Raw genomic sequence first — 18,720 nt, forward strand, 5'->3', positions numbered from 1 at the left:
GCAGAAGCTCTTTAGTTTAATTAGATCCCATTTGTCAATTTTGGCTTTTCTTGTCATTGCCTTTGGTGTTTTAGTCATGAAGTCCTTGCCCATGCCTATGTCCTGAATGGTATTGCCTAGGTTTTCTTCTAGGCTTATTACGGTTTTACATCTAACATTTAGGTCTTTAGTCCCTCTTGAGTTAATTTTTGCATAAGGTGTAAGGAAAAGATCCAGTTTCAGCTTTCTACGTGTGGCTAGCCAGTCTTCCCAGCACCATTTATTAAATATTGAATCCTTTCCCCATTTCTTGTTTTTGTCAGGTTTGTCAAAGATCAGATGGTTGTAGATGTGTGGTATTATTTCTGAAGGCTCTGTTCTGTTCCATTGGTCTATATCTCTGTTTTGGTACCAGTACCATGCTGTTTTGGTTACTGTAGCCTTGTAGTATAGTTTGAAGTCAGGTAGCGTGATGCCTCCAGCTTTGTTCTTTTTGGTTAGGATTGTCTTGGCAATGCAGGCTCTTTTTTGGTTCCATATGAACTTTAAAGTAGTTTTTTCCAATTCTGTGAAGAAAGTCATTGGTAGTTTGATGGGGATGGCATTAAATCTATACATTATCTTGGGCCATATGGCCATTTTCATGTTTATTCTTCCTGTCCATGAGCATGGAATGTTCTTCCATTTGTTTGTGTCCTCTTTTATTTCGTTGAGCAGTGGTTTGTAGTTCTCCTTGAAGAGGTTCTTTACATCCCTTGTAAGTTGGATTCCTGGGTATTTTATTCTCTTTGTAGCAATTGTGAATGGGAGTTCACTCATAGTTTGGCTTTATGTTTGTCTGTTATTGGTGTATAGGAATGCTTGTGTTTTTTGTACATTGATTTTGTATCCTGAGACTTTGCTGAAGTTGCTTATCAGCTTAAGGAGATTTTGGGCTGAGATAATGAGGTTTTCTAAATATACAATCATGTCATCTTGCAAACAGGAACAATTTGACTTCCTCTTTGCCTAACTGAATACCTTTTTTTTCTTTCTCCTGCCTAATTGCCCTGGCCAGAACTTCCAACACTTTGTTGAATAGGAGTGGTGTGAGAGGGCATCCCTGTCTTGTGCCAGTTTTCAAAGGGAATGCTTCCAGATTTTGCCCATTCAGTATGATATTGGCTGTGGGTTTGTCATAAATAGCTCTTATTATTTTGAGATACGTCCCATCAATACCTATTTTATTGAGGGTTTTTAGCGTGAAGCATTGTTGAATTTTGTCAAAGGCCTTTTCTGCATCTATTGAGATAATCCTGTGGTTTTTATCTTTGGTTCTGTTTATATGATGGTTTACGTTTATTGATTTGCGTATGTTGAACCAGTCTTGCATCCCAGGGGTGAAGCCAACTTGATCATGGTCAGCATGCTTTTTGATGTGCTGCTGGATTCAGTTTGCCAGTATTTTATTGAGGATTTTTGCATCAATGTTCATCACGGATATCGGTCTAAAATTCCCTTTTTTTTTGTTGTGTTTCTGCCAGGCTTTGGTATCAGGATGATGCTGGCCTCATAAAATGAGTTAGGGAGGAGTCCCTTTTTTTCTATTGATTGGAATAGTTTCAGAAGGAATGGTACCAGCTCCTCTTTGTACCTCTGGTAGAATTAGGCTGTGAATCTGTTTGATCCTCGACTTCTTTTGGTTGGTAGGCTATAATTATTGCCTCAATTTCAGAGCCTGTTACTGGTCTATTCAGGGATTCAATTTCTTCCTGGTTCAGTCTTGGGAGGGTATATGTGTCCAGGAAATTGTCCATTTCTTCTAGATTTTCTAGTTTATTTGCGTAGAGGTGTTTATAGTATTCTCTGATGGTAGTTTGTATTTCTGTGGGATCAGTTGACATATCCCCTTTATCATTTTTTATTGCATCTATTTCATCTTGTCTCCTTTCTTCTTAATTAATCTTGCTAGTACTAGGTCTATCATTTTTGTTGATCTTTTCAAAAAGCCGGCTCCTGGATTTGTTAATTTTTTGAAGGGTTTTTTGTGTCTGTATTTCCTTCAGTTCTGCTCTGATCTTAGTTATTTCTTGCCTTCTGCTAGCTTTTGAATATGTTTGCTCTTGCTTCTCTAGTTCTTTTAATTGTGATGTTAGGGTGTCAATTTTAGATCTTTCCTGCTTTCTCTTGTGGGCATTTAGTGTTATAAATTTCCCTCTACACACTGCTTTAAATATGTCCCAGAGATTCTGGTTGGTATGTTGTGTCTTTGTTCTCATTGGTTTCAAAGAACATCTTTATTTCTGCCTTCATTTTGTTATGTACCCAGTAGTCATTCAGGATCAGGTTGTTCAGTTTCCATGTAGTCGTGCAGTTTTGGGTGAGTTTCTTAATCCTGAGTTCTAGTTTGATTGCACTGTGGTCTGAGAGACAGTTTTTTATAATTTCTGTTCTTTTACATTTGCTGAGGAGTGTTTTACTTCCAACTATGTGGTCAATTTTGGAATAAGTGTGATGTGGTGCTGAGAAGAATGTATATTGTGTTGATTTAAGGTGGAGAGTTCTGTAGATGTCTATTAGGTCCACTTGGTGCAGAGCTGAGTTCAATTCCTGGATATCCTTGTTAACTTTCTGTCTTGTTGATCTGTCTAATGTTGATAGTGGGGTGTTAAAGCCTCCCATTATTATTGTGTGGGAGTCTAAGTCCCTTTGTAAGTCACTAAGGGCTTGCTTTCTGAATCTGGGTATTGGGTGCATATATATTCAGGTTAGTTAGCTCTTCTTTTTGAGTTGATCCCTTTACCATTATATAATAGCCTTTTTGTCTCTTTTCATCTTTGTTGGTTTATAGTCTGTTTTATCAGAGACTAGTATTGCAACCCCTGCTTTTTTTGTTTTCCATTTGCTTGGTAGATCTTCCTCCATCCCTTTATTTTGAGCCTATGTGTGCCTCTGCACATGAGGTGGGTCTCCTGAATACAGCACACTGATGGGTCTTGACTCTTGTACAATTTGCCAATCTTTATCTTTTAATTCAAGCATTTAGCCCATTTGCATTTAAGGTTAATATTGTTATGTGTGAATTTGTTCCTATCATTATGATGTTAGCTGGTTATTTTGCCCATTAGTTGATGCAGTTTCTTCCTAGCGTCGATGATCTTTATAATTTGATATGTTTTTGCAGTGGCTGGTACCGCTTGTTCCTTTCCATGTTTAGTTCTTCCTTCAGGGGCTCTTGTAAGGCAGGCCTGGTGGTGACAGAATCTCTCAGCATTTGTTTGTCTGTATAGGATTTTATTTCTCTTTCACTTATGAAGCTTAGTTTGGCTGGATATGAAATTCTGGGTTAAAAATTCGTTTCTTTAAGAATGTTGAATATTGGCCCCCTCTCCCTTCTGGCTTGTAGGGTTTCTGCCGAGAGATCCGCTGTTAGTCTGATGGACTTCCCTTTTTGGGTAACCCAAGCTTTCTCTCTGGCTGCCCTTAACATTTTTTTCCTTCATTTTAACTTCGGTGAATCTGAAAATTATGTGTCTTGGAGTTGCTCTTCTCGAGGAGTGTCTTTGTGGTGTTGTCTGTATTTCCTGAATTTCAATGTTGGCCTTCCTTGCTAGGCTGGGGAAGTTCTCCTGGATAATATTCTGAAGAGTGTTTTCCAACTTGGTTCCATTCTCTCTGTCACTTTCAGGTACACCAGTCAGATGTAGATTTGGTCTTTTCACATAGTCCCATATTTCTTGGAAGCTTTGTTCATTTCTTTTTACTCTTTTTTCTCTAAACTTCTCTTCTCGCTTCATTTCATTCATTTGATCTTCAATCACTGATACCCTTTCTTCCACTTGGTCAAATTGGTTACTGAAGTTTGTGTATGCATCACGTAGTTGTCATGCCATGGTTTTCAGCTCCACCAGGTCATTTAAAGTCTTCTGTACACTGTTTATTGTAGATAGCCATTTGTCTAATCTTTTTTCAAGGTTTTTAGCTTCTTTGTGATGGGTTCGAACGTTGTCCTTTAGTTTAGAGAAGTTTGTTATTACCGATTGTCTGAAGCCTTCTTTTCTCAACTTGTCAAAGTCATTCTCCATCCAGCTTTGTTCCATTGCTGGTGAGGAGCTGCGTTCCTTTGGAGGAGAAGAGGTGCTCTCATTTTTAGAATTTTCAACTTTTCTACTCTGGTTTCTCCCCATGTTTGCGATTTTATCAATCTTTGGTCTTTGATGATGGTGATGTACAGGTAGGGTTTTGGTGTGGATATCCTTTCTGTTTGTTAGTTTTCCTTCTAACAGTTGGGACCCTCAGCTGCCGGTTTGTAGGAGTTTGCTGGAGGTCCACTCCAGACCCTGTTTGCCTGGGTATCACCAGCAGAGGCTGCAGAATACTAAATATTGCAGAACAGCAAATGTTGCTGCCTTATCCTTCCTCTGGAAGCTTTGTCTCAGAGGGGCATCTGGCTGTATGAGGTTTCAGTAGGCCCCTACTGGGATGTGTCTCCCAGTTAGGCTACGTGGGGGTCAGAGACCCACTTGAGGAGGCAGTCTGTCCGTTCTCAGATCTCAAACTCCGTACTGGGAGAACCACTTCTCTCTTCAAAGCTGTCAGACAGGGACGTTTAAGTCTGCAGAAGTTTCTGCTGCCTTTTGTTCAGCTATGCCCTGCCCCCAGAGGTGGAGCCTACAGAGGCAGGCAGAGCTCCTTGATCTGCGGTGGGCTCCACCCAGTTTCAGCTTTCCGGCTGCTTTGTTTACCTACTCAAGCCTCAGCAATGGTGGATGCCCCTCCCGCAGCCTCACGGCACCTTGCAGCTCCATCTCAGACTGCTGTGCTAGCAGTGAGTGAGGCTCCATGGGCATGGGACCCTCCGAGCCAGGCGTGGGATATAATCTCCTGGTGTGCTATTTGCTAAGACTGTTGGAAAAGCGCAGTATTAAGGTGGGAGTGTCCCAATTTTCCAGATACCATCTGTCACGGCTTCCCTTGGCTAGGAAAGGGAATTCCCTGCTGGGAGCTGTAGACTGGAGCTGTTCCTATTTGGCCATCTTGGAACCTCACTCTGGGTTCAAGAAATTCTTGTGCCTCAGCCTCCCAAGTATCTGGGATTACAGGCATGTGCCACCACACCCAGCTAATTTTTGTATATATTTTTTAGGATAGATGGAGTTTCACCATATTATCCAAGCTGGTCTTGAATTCCTGGCCTCAAGTGATCCTCTTGCCTCAGCCTCCTAAAGTGCTGGGATTATAGGTGTGAGCCACAGGGCCTGGGCCCCACATCCTCCAATTCTGAAAGGGTTCTTAAATATGTGGTCCTGGCCGGGTGTGGTGGCTCAAGTCTGTAATCCCAGCACTTTGGGAGGCTGAGGTGGGTGGATCATTTAAGGTCAGTAATTTGAGACAACCCTGAACAACGTAGTGAAACCCCATATCTACTAAAATATAAAAATTAGCCAAGCATGGCGGTGCACACCTGTAATCTCAGCTACTTGGGGGTCTGAGGCAGGAGAATTGCTTGAACCAAGATCATGCCACTGCACTCCAGCCTGGGTGACAGAGCAAGACTCCCTCAAAAAAAAAAAAAAAATTAAAAAAAGTATGTGGTCCTGAGTTTCCTACCAAAGCACGGGCACGTAAACCAAATAGGGATGGTATAGTCAAAGAACTAACATAGACTCTCAGGGGTGCTGTTGTTATTGAATTTGCAGGCTCTGAGGACCACATACACATCATCTCTGTATTTATATAGTGCAGGTTAACTAGAAAAGTAGAGATTAGGCAAGGAGTGAGATACATGATAACATTGTTTGAACCTGTCAGCTGTCTGTGCCTGAGGCCACCTCACCCCCCTGTTACCTCTAGGATAAGTGAAACAATATATTCCTGCTGTTGCTTAAGCCAGCTTCCTTGAGTTTCTGATATTTGCAACCAGAGAATTCTAGCTGAAAATTTCTAATACATTCTTACCCTTAAAGGACTTGAATAGTATGCAAGGCTTCATCCTGATAGTCTTGGTTGATTTAATACTGAATATTAGATGGTTGCATGGCTGTTACAGGTGACTGGCCCAAACTCCTGGTGCTAGAGCTTCAGCGAGGGAGCTATTCTCTTTCCCCTTCAGGTATGTGAAATGAATGCTGACTGGGTTGAGATGCCAAGTCATCTTACACAGTTGGGAAGAGAAATCTGGGGGAATAAGATGCAAATGACTTTAAAATGATAAGCCTTCTTAAGGTTACATTTAATGTGATGCGCCAAAGTTTCTGTTCTTGGTGCTGAATATTCATGTTTAGTGAGGAGTCCCAGAGGCTTCACAATGGTGTCACTTTCTACAATTTCAGAGTGAGGAGAAATGTGCTTTCTGCTGATATGGTGCCCGAGGAGGAGTTATAGGTAAGCTGGTGAATCTTTTTTAACCATTTAAGTTCTGACAAGCTGTTTTTTTTTTTTTTTTAAAAGCTGACAATTCAGAAAATATTGAGAGTGCCACAAAAGCTTTTATTCAATTCCTGGTAAACTTGTTTTTAAAGGAGGATACATGAAGGGCAAAAAGGCATAAATTACCCATCTTTTAATAAACCCTGATTAAACCCAGTATGAGGTGCATGCATTATTTTAAAGTTATTAACTTCTAGACTCAGTTTAAATTGCTGTAAATTACATCTGGATGAACAACTTGGCCACCCTCTTTGCTCCAAATGTCATGGGATGATAACAGGGTTAATGCCCATCAATGATAGACTGGATAAAGAAAATGTGGCACATATACACCATGGAATACTATGCAGCCATAAAAAAGGATGAGTTCATGTCCTTTGCAGGGACATGGATAAAGCTGGAAATCATCATTCTCAGCAAACTGACACAAGAACGGAAAACCAAACACCGCATATTCTCACTCATAATTGGGAGTTGAACAATAAGAACACATGGACACAGGGAGGGGAAAATCACACACTGGGGCCTGTCGGGGGGTTGGGGGCTAAGGGAGTGATAGCATTAGGAGAAATACCTAATGTAGATGACGGGTTGATAGGTGCAGCAAACCACCATGGCATGTGTATACCTATCTAACAAACCTGCATGTTCTGCACATGTATCCCAGAACTTAAAGTAGGATAATTAAAAAAAAGTAAATGGAAGCCAGATGAAACCTTGATTCATTCAGGTTGATAGGATTTATCACTACTCCCTGTTAGAATGCAAAGCCTTGCAGTCTTTTTACTTGCCAGCGTTTTTAGTCCTGCTACGGGGAGATTTCTTAATAAATATTATTTAGTCGGATTTGGCTTGGGAGAAGCAAAGTGAGATCAGGAGAAAGTGAAACATGGTTAGATTAGGAAAACAAAAGAAGCCCTTCTCCCCAAGGCAATTAGGAACAATGGGTGGTAAATTAATTGACAGAGTTATTTGGAGAGGGAATCATAAAAAATGAAGTGCATACACTCAACTTACAGTGGAGTTAAGTCCTAATAAATTTAAGGTAAATTGAAAATATTGTAAGTTGAAATGCATTTAATACCCTGAAAAACCATCGGAAAGTCGAAAAATTGTAAGTTGAACCATCCTAAGAATGCGACATTCTCTATTCCTTTGCGAATTTCATTAAAATAATTTGAGGCCTTCCTTTGAGATGAGCCTCAATGATTGACATTCTGCATCTTTTTTCATGGCTAAACTATATCTATGATGCTTTGTCTCTCACATCCTGTTTCCAGATTCTAGTTCTTCAAAAGGGGTCAGAATTTTAAAATCTTTGTGTTGCTGCCGGCTTCCACTCTCCATCTAGACTTTTGAGGATGTAATGCCTCTACTTCATTCACACCAAATTATGTAGCAATTTTCGATAGTGGTCACATTTAGAACATGTTTTTGAAACATCCAATTTAGTTTTCACAGCAAAACACCTTTTCATTCTTTTTGAACTCTTATTTCAGTGGTTTATGTAATAGTTAATAAAATGTTTTAATTACATCAACAAGTGCAGCTGGTAGAAAGCCAGTAGGAACAAACAAACACAACTGACTCTTACAGCCCAACTGGTGGGCCCATAATTGGGTAGAGTGCTAGGAGGATGCCGTGATATTGTGATACAATAAGAAAAATGTATTTGGTTTCTGCTTCTTGTTCCTAGCACATAGTGCCTAAAACCCTTGAAATCTCCAAAGTGATATCTTTTTGAAAACTAATGAGATGACTGGTGCCTGGGGGCCCCTACATAGCTTCATAATGGGGGCTGCTCACCAGAAAGAAAGGCGGGATTAGAGGGTTGGAAATTTCAGCCCAACACCCCAACCTTCTAGGAGTGGATAGGAGCTGAAGATTGAGTCAATCACCAATGGCACATGATTTAATCAATCTTATCTACATAAAGAAGCCTCTATAAAAACCCAAAAGGACTAGCTTTGAAGGGCTCAAGAGCTTCCAGACTGCTGAACACATGAAGGTTCCTGGAGTGTGAGGGGCCCAGAGAGAGAGCATGGAAGCTCCTTACTCCTGCCACGTGCTTTGCCCTCTGCACCTCTTCCATCTGGCTGTTCATCTATATCATTTGTTATATCCTCTAAACAAACCAGTCAACAGTAGTGTTCCCTGAGTTCTGTGAGCCAGTCTAGCAAAATAATCAAACTCAAGGAGGGGGTCATGCAAGCCTTGATTTATAGCTAGTTGGTCAGAAGCACAGGTCACAACCTGTGGCTTACAATGACATCTGAAGTGGGAGCAGTCTTGTGGGAGTGAGCTCTTAATATGTGAGACCTGACACTATCTCCAGACAGGCAGTATTGGAATTGAAGTGAATTATAGGACAACCAGTTGGTATGTGCTAGAGAGCTGATTGTGTTGGGAAGAAATCCCCCCAACACTTTGGTGAACTGTGCTGTGTTGAGTGTGTGAGAGGAGGAAAAACACTTTGGTTTTCTTATCTCTTACAGACTCCTATACTTTTATTATGACATGGGTACTAGACAGTTTCCTGAGTTTATCAGAGGGAATAGATTGGGTTTTTTAATCTAGTGAGTAATTTAGCTGAAAGTTAGTTAAGAGATTTTTCCAGAGGAAAGTGTTCATAGAGAAGGAACTGGTTTGTGCTTTGTACTTATTTATAGATTTTTTAAAAAAATGGCTGGACTTTTCTTCAATGCATAAGTTAATAAAAACACAACTTGTACTATGAAATTAGATTCCATTTCTGTGTCTCTGCTCTCAGAATGAATAAGCCAATTAGACGTGAACTCTGGTTCTGAAGTAGCCACGATGGGCAGGTTGGGAAGGTAATAGATGGATCCTTGCTTCTTTTTAAACAAGTGAAAGGAAAAGACTGTAAAAATGCTGGGATTGCTGGGATGCACACTTTTTAAAATTCTGCCTTGAGACCTGACTCAATCCCACAGACATTCTCCATTGAACTTATTATCTCACTATGTCATTGCCTATTCCCCTATGGGGAGGAGTGTCATGATGATAGAATTGGAAAGTGCGTGCTGCCCTTGTTTGTAATCAGGTCCCAGTCCCATATCCTAGCAAGGGAAGTTGAAAAATGACAGAATTGCAATAGTAAATGTTTAGTGGCTTAGAGTAGCCTGTAGGTCTTCAATCGTTAACGCCTCCTTTTTCTTTACTAAGCTATATTGCCATTAGAATGTATAGAAACACGTTTTTAATGCATTATTGATGAATGGGAAAAGAACACTCCTACTTTTTAATGAAAAATACTGTTTGGGTATATTTGGGTCTACAGAATTGTTGAATATGTCATCCACTGAATATTTAATGACTATAACCTTACTGGAGGGTGGAGTGGAAAACAAGAGGGTAAGAAATAATGTTCACATTTTGGTAGATGTGGAGTGGTAACTAGCTTCTACCATTTATGCCATGTGTGAACAACTGCTGGGTTTTGCTACAGGGACATGACAAGCTGCTGTCACTAATGGAAACTCAAAAACATTTCCATTTATCTTGCTTTCTGAATGTTGCCTCATAATCGGAACATAAATCATAAATAATGAAATCTAAGCCATGGGTTCCTCGGGAGTTGTGGAATTGTATTCTTCCTGATGAAAAAGATAGATTTCAGATAAACAAGGCTTGTTCTTACGTATGATCAAGGGTGAGGATTCTGTATGTTTTATGCACTTCCCAACCACAAAAAAGACGCAAAGAGTGAAGAAGTGGATCCTGGCCAGGGATGGTAGCTCACACCTGTAATCCTAGCACTTTGGGAGTCTGAGGCAGGAAGATTGCTTGAGGCCAGTAGTTCAAGACTAGGCTGGGCAACACAGAAATACCCTATCTCTAATTTTTTTTTTAAGTAGCCACACGTGGTAGCATGTGTCTGTAGTCCCAGCTACTCAGGAGGCTGAGGTGGGAAGATTGCTGGAGCCAGGAGTTTGAGGTTCTAGTGAGCTGTAGTTATGGAACTACACTCCAGCCTGAGCAACAGAGTGAGATCTTGTCTCAAAAACAAGGAGCTGGGGGGGCCTGAATCCCGAAGAAATGCTTCTAATGTTAGTGAAAGTCTATTTTACGTATGACATTACTTTGCATTTATAGTATTAGATGACATTATATAGAGAGAATTGTTTTCTATTAATATGGATAAGAAAATTAGGTACTTTTTAATAGCTTGTTTCAAAGACTTTCTGACTAATTTCCCTTCTTTGTTTTGAGTTCTGGCTCCGACTCAGCCTGAAATTTCTAGTTAGGAAAAAAATGAGAAAAGCTACATTTGGTTCCACAGGTAGAAAACTATGGTTAAAACCATTAATGCATCTATATTATTATATTTTACACGTGGAATTATAAATCAGCTAATGACAGTGGGCCCAATTATATTTCTAGTTGTTTCTGCTGCTGTTCCTTATGACACAGGTATTTTAAAATATAAAAGTGCTTTTAGTAACTCTGGAGATTAATACAGAGAAACTGGTTAATGTTAAAAAAAATCTATTAAACTTTGCATTTGATCTTTAGCATTGAGATGTGGTTGTGGGCACATATATAAAATGAGATATTCTCATTTAGGTTAATAGAAGTGGTATTGTAACCACTAAACATGGCGATTAGAAATCTTGTCATGATGCCTTCAGTAAAAACTAAAAATTGTGTCCTAAATAATTGAAGAAATATTAATGATTCATGCAGGTTAGAACACCTGAAAGGCTCCACTTGTCCTTTACAACACCATCTCTTCTGATTGTCAGGTGCTTGCATTTCTTTCAAATTACCAGTGTTGATTTTCCAAGGACATGCACCTCATGCAGATTTATCTATTTATTAATGACTCAGCAAGTAGTATAGCAAAAAATGACAAACTTGCCTATTACATAATGACATTTCTCCCTTTCAGAGCAAAGTATTTTATATTTTCATTTGTCCATACTGAAGGATAGGTTACCGTATGATGGATAAAGTCTAGGTTCAAATTCTAAAAGCTTTCAATATTTGGAAGTAAACAATTTAATTTTGTACTGCCAAAAAGAATTGTTCTGCTTTTAGGGCGACTCTGTGTCTGCTAATTTGGAAGGAGACAGAAGTAATATAATACATCAGAAGCAGAAGAATAACTGATTCTTGACAACTAACAAAAATAAAGTAATTGCAGGTCTTGGTTCAGCCATAATTTTGTGGCCAATTGTGAGAAGTTTTCATATAAACATCCATATATATGTACATAAATATAGACAGTAGTAGCTATATATATAAATATCAGATAATCTTAAATAGGGCAAAGATTTTTTTCACTTAGGGGTGCTATTGAATATTGGAAATATGGCATATATTCTCATATGAGAATATGCCATATAAACTTCTAGTCTATGGAAAAATACACTTACATTTTACAACTGCTTGTGTAGTTTCAGTATTTCTTTTTGTTGTTGTTGTTAGCTCATCAGAATGAGAAATGCAAACCTCAGTTGTTCTCAAGGGCTTAACAGCCAATCTTGTTCAACTTTTTCTATATTATTGATTTATTTTGGGCGTTAATCAAGTCTGACCCTGATCTAAGAACTTGATGCTTCAGCATTCCATGGACTTTGGCCTGAAGTGAGAGAGTAAGCAGTTAATCACCTTTGGATGCCATCCCGATGTGCACCATTTAGTAGCATTATCAGTTTTTCCAGGCTTTGAAAATATTTCAATATCAAATTTATTATAACTTGAGGACTGTTAAGTCAAATTGTTTGTGAAAGTTGATAAAGATATGTCAGCATTGACTATTTCAGGCTACAATTGATTGCCTCATCCTGTAGCTTGGACCAACTATAGTCAAAAGGAAATTATACATCATTCAGTTATGCTATTATTAATCATATGGCAAATATTAAAAATAGTAAGAGTAATATACTAAAGTGGAAGAAAGTTTTCAAACTTCAGGCCCTCATTTATTATTAGGAGGCATTTGAATGCAAGATGGTTTTGATTGATTACATATCTGAATATTAATTTTTTGTACTTTTCCTTTCCAACTAATTGAGTCAGAATACCTTTGTGAAACCATGTTTAGTACTTGGATCCAACTAAAATCCTCTAATAAAGGCTATTCGTGTAAAAACAAAATCATGATATATTTTTCTTTCTTGTTAAATAAAATGCAGATTTTTAGGATTTTTGAAGTCTTATAGAGTCTAGTACATTTGTTGCTACTACATACAGGAGCTACTTCCATCTTTATCTACTTATCCTGACATCCCTTCTTTGACTATGGAAAAACTGTCTGTTTTCCTACCTGAGACCAACACTTCCCCTGGTTCATTAGCTTCCATTTTCCTGTGATTTTTCAGGGATATTGTCTAGACATTCTTCTCTCTCCTGTAAATCAATTTTTCGACTGTAATTTTTGATCAGTATAATCACAGGATGGAAAATTACCCATTAAATAAACCTTAGTTGTATTTCCTCCTCTCACTCCTATCGCATTCTTCAGGAACTCTATAACAAGACTTCTAGAAATACCTATCTCTATCAGCTGTGCCCAAGATCACTCCTCTTGTTCACTCTTGGCCTTTCCCCCTCAATCTGTCAAAATTGCGCTTGTCAAGATCATCAATGATTTTCCTTTTATTTAATGTAATGTTCAGTCCCCAGTTCTTATTTCATTTGACCTTTCAGATCATTTGACACCAGTGTTCATGCCCTAATTTTCAACTTAGTTTTGTGGATACCAGTTTTCTTGGTTCTTTTTGTACCTCACTGGGCTCTTTCTTTCAGTCTTTGCTGGTTTATCTCCCCAATTTATTTGTGTTGCCTCAGGGCTAAATCTTTACATTGTGACTTTTCTTTAATCCAGACTGCCCTACTTTGTGAATCTTTCAGATCTCATTACTTTAATATTTTCTAAATATTAACAACTCCAAAATTTGTCCTACTCTTGACCTCTTTCCTCATCTCCAGACTCATATATTCAAATGTCTACTTGTCATTCCACTTTGATGTACTGCAGACACATTAAACTTAATATTATAGATACTAAAATGAACTCCAATTTTGCTCTTTCTTTTCCAACATTACTCTTCTAAGAGTCTTTCTTACTTTAATAAATGGAAACTCTTTCCTTCCAGTTCCTCAGACAAGACAAAACAAAATAAAAAAAAACACATAAAAAGCCTCAAAGTAAGCAAAACAAAGGAACAAAACCAAAAACCATGCAGTTATCCTTTATTCCTCAGTTTTTTCAAAATCCCACTTCTAAGTCTTCAGGAAATCCTATTGGCTCTATTGTCAAAATACACAGAGAATTGATCTCTTTTTTGTCCCTTTCATCATGACCATCCTAGTTCAACCTGCCCACGTTACTGCTTTCATCATCCAACTCATCTTCCTGCTTCCACACTTCTATGGTCTACACTCAACACAGCAGCCAGAATATATATTTTAAACATAAGTGAGGTCATGCCCTTCTCAGAATCTTCAACTGGCCTCTCTTTTCATCCAGAATAAATACTAAAGACTTTTCAATAGCTTACTAGGTTTTCAAGATCAGCCCCTCCACTACTTTAACCTGATTCTGTACTCTTTTCCTTGTCACTCAGCTTCCCAGTCATACTGGTCTCCTGGCTGTCTCTTAAATATCCCAGTTAAGGGCTTGGTGCGGTGGCTCACGCCTGTAATCAGTACTTTGGGAGGCTGAGGCAGGCAGATCACCTGAGATCAGGAGTTTGAGACCAGCCTCAACATGGAGAAACCCCCATCTCTACTAAAAATACAAAATTGGCTGGGTGTAATGGTGCATGCATGTAATCTCAGCTACTTGGGAGGCTGAGGCAGGAGAGTTGCTTGAACCTAGGAGGTGGAGGTTGTGGTGAGCCGAGATCACGCCATTGTACTCCAGCCTGGGCAACAAGAGTGAAACTCCATCTCAAAAAAAAAAAAAAAAATTCCCAGTTAAGCTCTTGCTCCAGGGACTTCCTTGATTCTTCTTTCTAGAACACCCTTCTCCTACATATCCCATGACTTACTACTCTGTTTCTGCAGGTCTTGTTCAAATGTTACCTTATTAGTGGAACCTTTTTCTTGTTACTGGTTATAAAATAGTATCTCTTGTCCTGAGTTTGTTTACTGTCTATTTTCTCCTGCATGGAAAATATATGCTCTGTGAGATGAGTGTTAATGAAATATGAACTAAATATCTGTGTCATATTGACTGATGCTTCTGAAACCTGAAGGATCGTCACAATCATCTAAGTGGCTTGGTGTGTTAATTAGTCCATTTGCATTGCTATAAAGCAGTGGCGTCCAACCTTTTGGCTTCCCTGAGATACACTGGAAGAAGAAAAATTGTCTTGGACCACACATTAAATACACTAACACTAATGATAGCTGATGAGATATAAAAAATTGCAAAAAAACCTCAGGTTTTACGAAAGTTTATGACTTTGTGTTAGGCCACCGTCAAAGTCATCCTGGGCCGCATGTGGCCCATGGGCTATGGATTGGACAAGCTTGCTATAAAGGAATACCTGAGACTGGATGATTTATAAAGAAATGAGGTTTATTTTGGCTTATGCTTCTGCAGGCTGTATAGAGAGTGTGGTGCCAGCATCTGCGTCTGGTGAGGACCTCAGGAAGCTTCCAATCATGGTGTAAGGCAAAGGGGGAACTGGTGTATCACATGGTGAAACAGAGAGGAGGGGAAGCCAGGCTCCTTTAAACAACCAGCTCGCCAGTGAACTAGGAGAGTGAGAACTCTCTTGTTACCATGGGGAGGGCACCAAGCCATTCATGAGGAATCTGTCCCCATGACCCAAGAACCGCTCATCATCATGCCCCACCTCTGACACCGGGGATCACATTTCTACATGAGGTTTGGAAGGCATAAACATCCAAACCATATTACATAGAGGACAGAAACTAAGCCTTGGGGGTGATGATATGTTTCCGTTTTCCTGGCATATTTTCTGTCTTCTGAGGTAATATTCCTTAAAGAATAGCCCACATCCATGACAGGTGTAGAAATTATTTTAGTTGGGGAATGATATGAAGTGGATAAACATGATATGCTTAATTTAAAAATATTGCCTAGAATCCAATTTCAAAGCAGCTTTTAAGAAGTAATGGGGATAAAGTCACCTACAGGAAACTAAGTAAAAGAGCCCTGTCAGAATCCTTTGTTCCATTAGACATCAGGAATTCTCCCGATTTTATTTTTATATTTTCATTCTATTTATTTTATATAATGGTAACTTAGACAAAAATAGTATGTAAAAAGGATGGAGGTGGAACTCAAATGGCTAAATATTGGTGAAGATTGTTCTGTGGGATTGTAGCAAATAGATAAAGTCTTAATTTTTGTAGCTATGATGGTAATCTCTTTAACTAGAAAAAAAATGGAAAGAAAGTATATCTTTCTACTTGCTTTGGTGCCTTGCACTAAGTGTTGCACAGAATAAGAAATGCATTAGCAAAAAGAGAAATAAAATCACACATTTTCTGCCCTGGACAGTGGGGAGTGCATCTTATTCACATATTCAGTCCTTCATTCATATATTCATTGAGCATCCACATGCAGCAAGCACTTTTCTACTGGCCATTTGGATGCTGCACTGATGTTTTCAGCCTTTATAGTGCCAAGGCAGTCTCTGCTAGCAAATAAGAAAACAGATAATGGCGGACGAATGAGCACCCAAAACGTCAGAACAAAAATGGTGACTTCCTGGTATAAAAATTGGAGCGTGCACGTTTGTAATTTAAATTTGTGCACATGGCTCTCTCTTTCACCTTTCTTGCCAAGGCAAAGCCTTTCTCTACCTTTCAGGAGTATGGTAGAACATTTTTGTGAGTGAAAGAATGAAGATAAGAATGTGTTCTTGAAGAGTCATTGCTTTAGTAAGTATAACTGTCTGTATAGAAGTTTTACTAGCCTTTTTCTTCCATGCCTATTTGAAAGTGTTATAGACGTAGGGTTTTCTATAATGTATATAGGATTTTTTTCATAAAATAGCCACTGAAAATACTTATTTTTAAATAATTTTAATTTTAAATGTATTTTAGATTAGATTTATAGCAAAATTGTGAAGATATTAATTGTATAGAGAGCTCCCATATGCAATACAGAGACTTGGGTTACATTGTAATTAATGTATCTTAAATAAATATCATACATTTGTCACAATTTGCGAATCAGTATCAGGAAATTATTAGCTGAAGTACATAGTTTATTCAGATTTTATTTGTTTGTACCTAATGTCTTTTTTTTTTCTCTTCCTGTATACCACATTTCTTCTCTCCTTTGGTCTGTTTGGCTATTAGATTTTCTCAGACTTTCTTTATTTTTAATGTCCTTGACAGTTTTGAGGAGTACTGGTCTGGTAATTTGTAAGATGTTCCTCAGTTGGAATTTATTGGTATTTTTCTCACGATTAGACTGGAGTGATGTGTTCCTGGAGGAACCACAGAGGTAAAATGTGATTCTCACCACACTATATCCAGGGAACATACTAAGTGCATGAGCTATCACTGTTGATACTCCCCTTATCACCTGGCAGAGGTAGCGTTTGTTTGGTTTCTCCTCTGTAGATTTACTCTTTTTTTCTCTTTTTTATACTCTACTCTTTGGAAAAAAACCATTCTGAGCAGCCCACACTTAAGGACTGGGGAGTTGGTTATGCTCCATCTCCTTGAGGGGTCAGTATCTACATTCACTCTTCAGAATTCTGAACAGATTTGTCTATTCTCCCCCATTTATTCACTCATTTGTTAATATCAGTATGGATTGATGTTTGGTGGGAGAAGAAATCCCTATTGTTTTAAGCCTCCGAGTTTGTGGTAATTTGTTACAGGGACCCTAGAAAATAATACCGTTTATGTTTATGGCTTCAGCATTTTCTATGTAGCTAAACAGATTCTGGCTTTGTCTCTTTGGATGAGTCTTTCTCCTCAGATTTTGGCATGGCAGTTCACTCTGCAAACTCGGTTCTCTAAAGAGTCCAAGAAAAGTCATTGATTTTCAGTTTGTCCTTATGTCCAGCTTTTTTTTGGTAAGGATAGGTATAATGACTTCCAAACTTTAACATGGTGGAACCAAACATGAAGTTCTATGCTGTCATTTTTAGATCTATTTATTCCTCATTTGGGATATCATTCCACTGTATGACAAATGTTCAATGGAAGATGTGAGTTTTTTTTTTTTTACCTCTATCATGAATACTCTCCTACTCCTTCAACTTCTGGCAATATCATACTTACACTTTGAGCCCTAGATCAGAATGTCAGCTACACGACACTTCAGGTTTCCCTTCTCTGCCTAAGTACAACAAATCTTTCTCTCCACTATCTTTGTTCACAAAGCACTTTGAAAATTCATTGATTATAGTGCTTGACAAATTATATTATAGGTATTTCCTCACTCAAAAATAAGTGTTCTTAGCATATTTTACGTACATGATGCTCGTATTGCTATTATAGTTTAATAATTATTTTTTAATTTGTTTTTTATATTTGTTTCTCACTTTAGAATATTTTCGTAAGGGAAAGATGTGTTCTTATTGTTCAACACTGTATCTCTGTTCATTTATTGAACAAATATTTTTGAGTGTTTACTAAATGTTAGGCATTAATCTAGGAACTGGGGATATAAGCAACAAGAAAAATGTCTTCCCAGCCCTCTTGCAGTTTAGTAGTGAAAGCAAATAACGCATACACACACACACGACTATGTAAATAGAAGCACTGTGAAAGAAATAAATGAGATCTTGAGAATTAGGGCTAACTGTATGTGTTAGGGGTTAGTCTGCATAGATATCTCTTTGGAGGTGACATTTAAGCTGAGATCCAAAGGATGAGAAAGAATGAGACAACAGAAGATAGTAGAATTGTGATTCAGCTTTCAGACTGCGAAATCATATGTATGACACTAAGGTAGAAAGGAGTTTGAATTATTTCACACTGTGACTCCTGAGAGAAGGACTATACCACACAACTTTGTATTCATTACGTACACATAGCAGCACATCCTTTTTGTTTTGTTTTGTTTTTTTAAAGGTGGGGTCTACCTCTGTCACCTAGGCTAGGCTGAAGTGCTGTGTCACTATCATGATCATACTCCTGGACACAAGTGATCCTCCTGCCTCATCCTCCTGAGTAGCTGTGACTACACGCATGCACCTCCACACCCAGCTGATTTAAAACATTTTCCTTTTGTAGGTACAGGGTCTCACTATGTTGACCAGGCTGGTTTTGAACTCCTGGTCTCAAGGGATCCTCTCAGCCTCAAGGGATCCTCCTGTCTCAAGGGAGCCTCCCACCTCAGCATCCCAAAGTGCTGTGATTACA

The sequence above is a fragment of the Symphalangus syndactylus genome, chromosome 7, assembly GCF_028878055.3.
Source record: "Symphalangus syndactylus isolate Jambi chromosome 7, NHGRI_mSymSyn1-v2.1_pri, whole genome shotgun sequence".
Lineage (NCBI taxonomy): Eukaryota > Metazoa > Chordata > Mammalia > Primates > Hylobatidae > Symphalangus > Symphalangus syndactylus.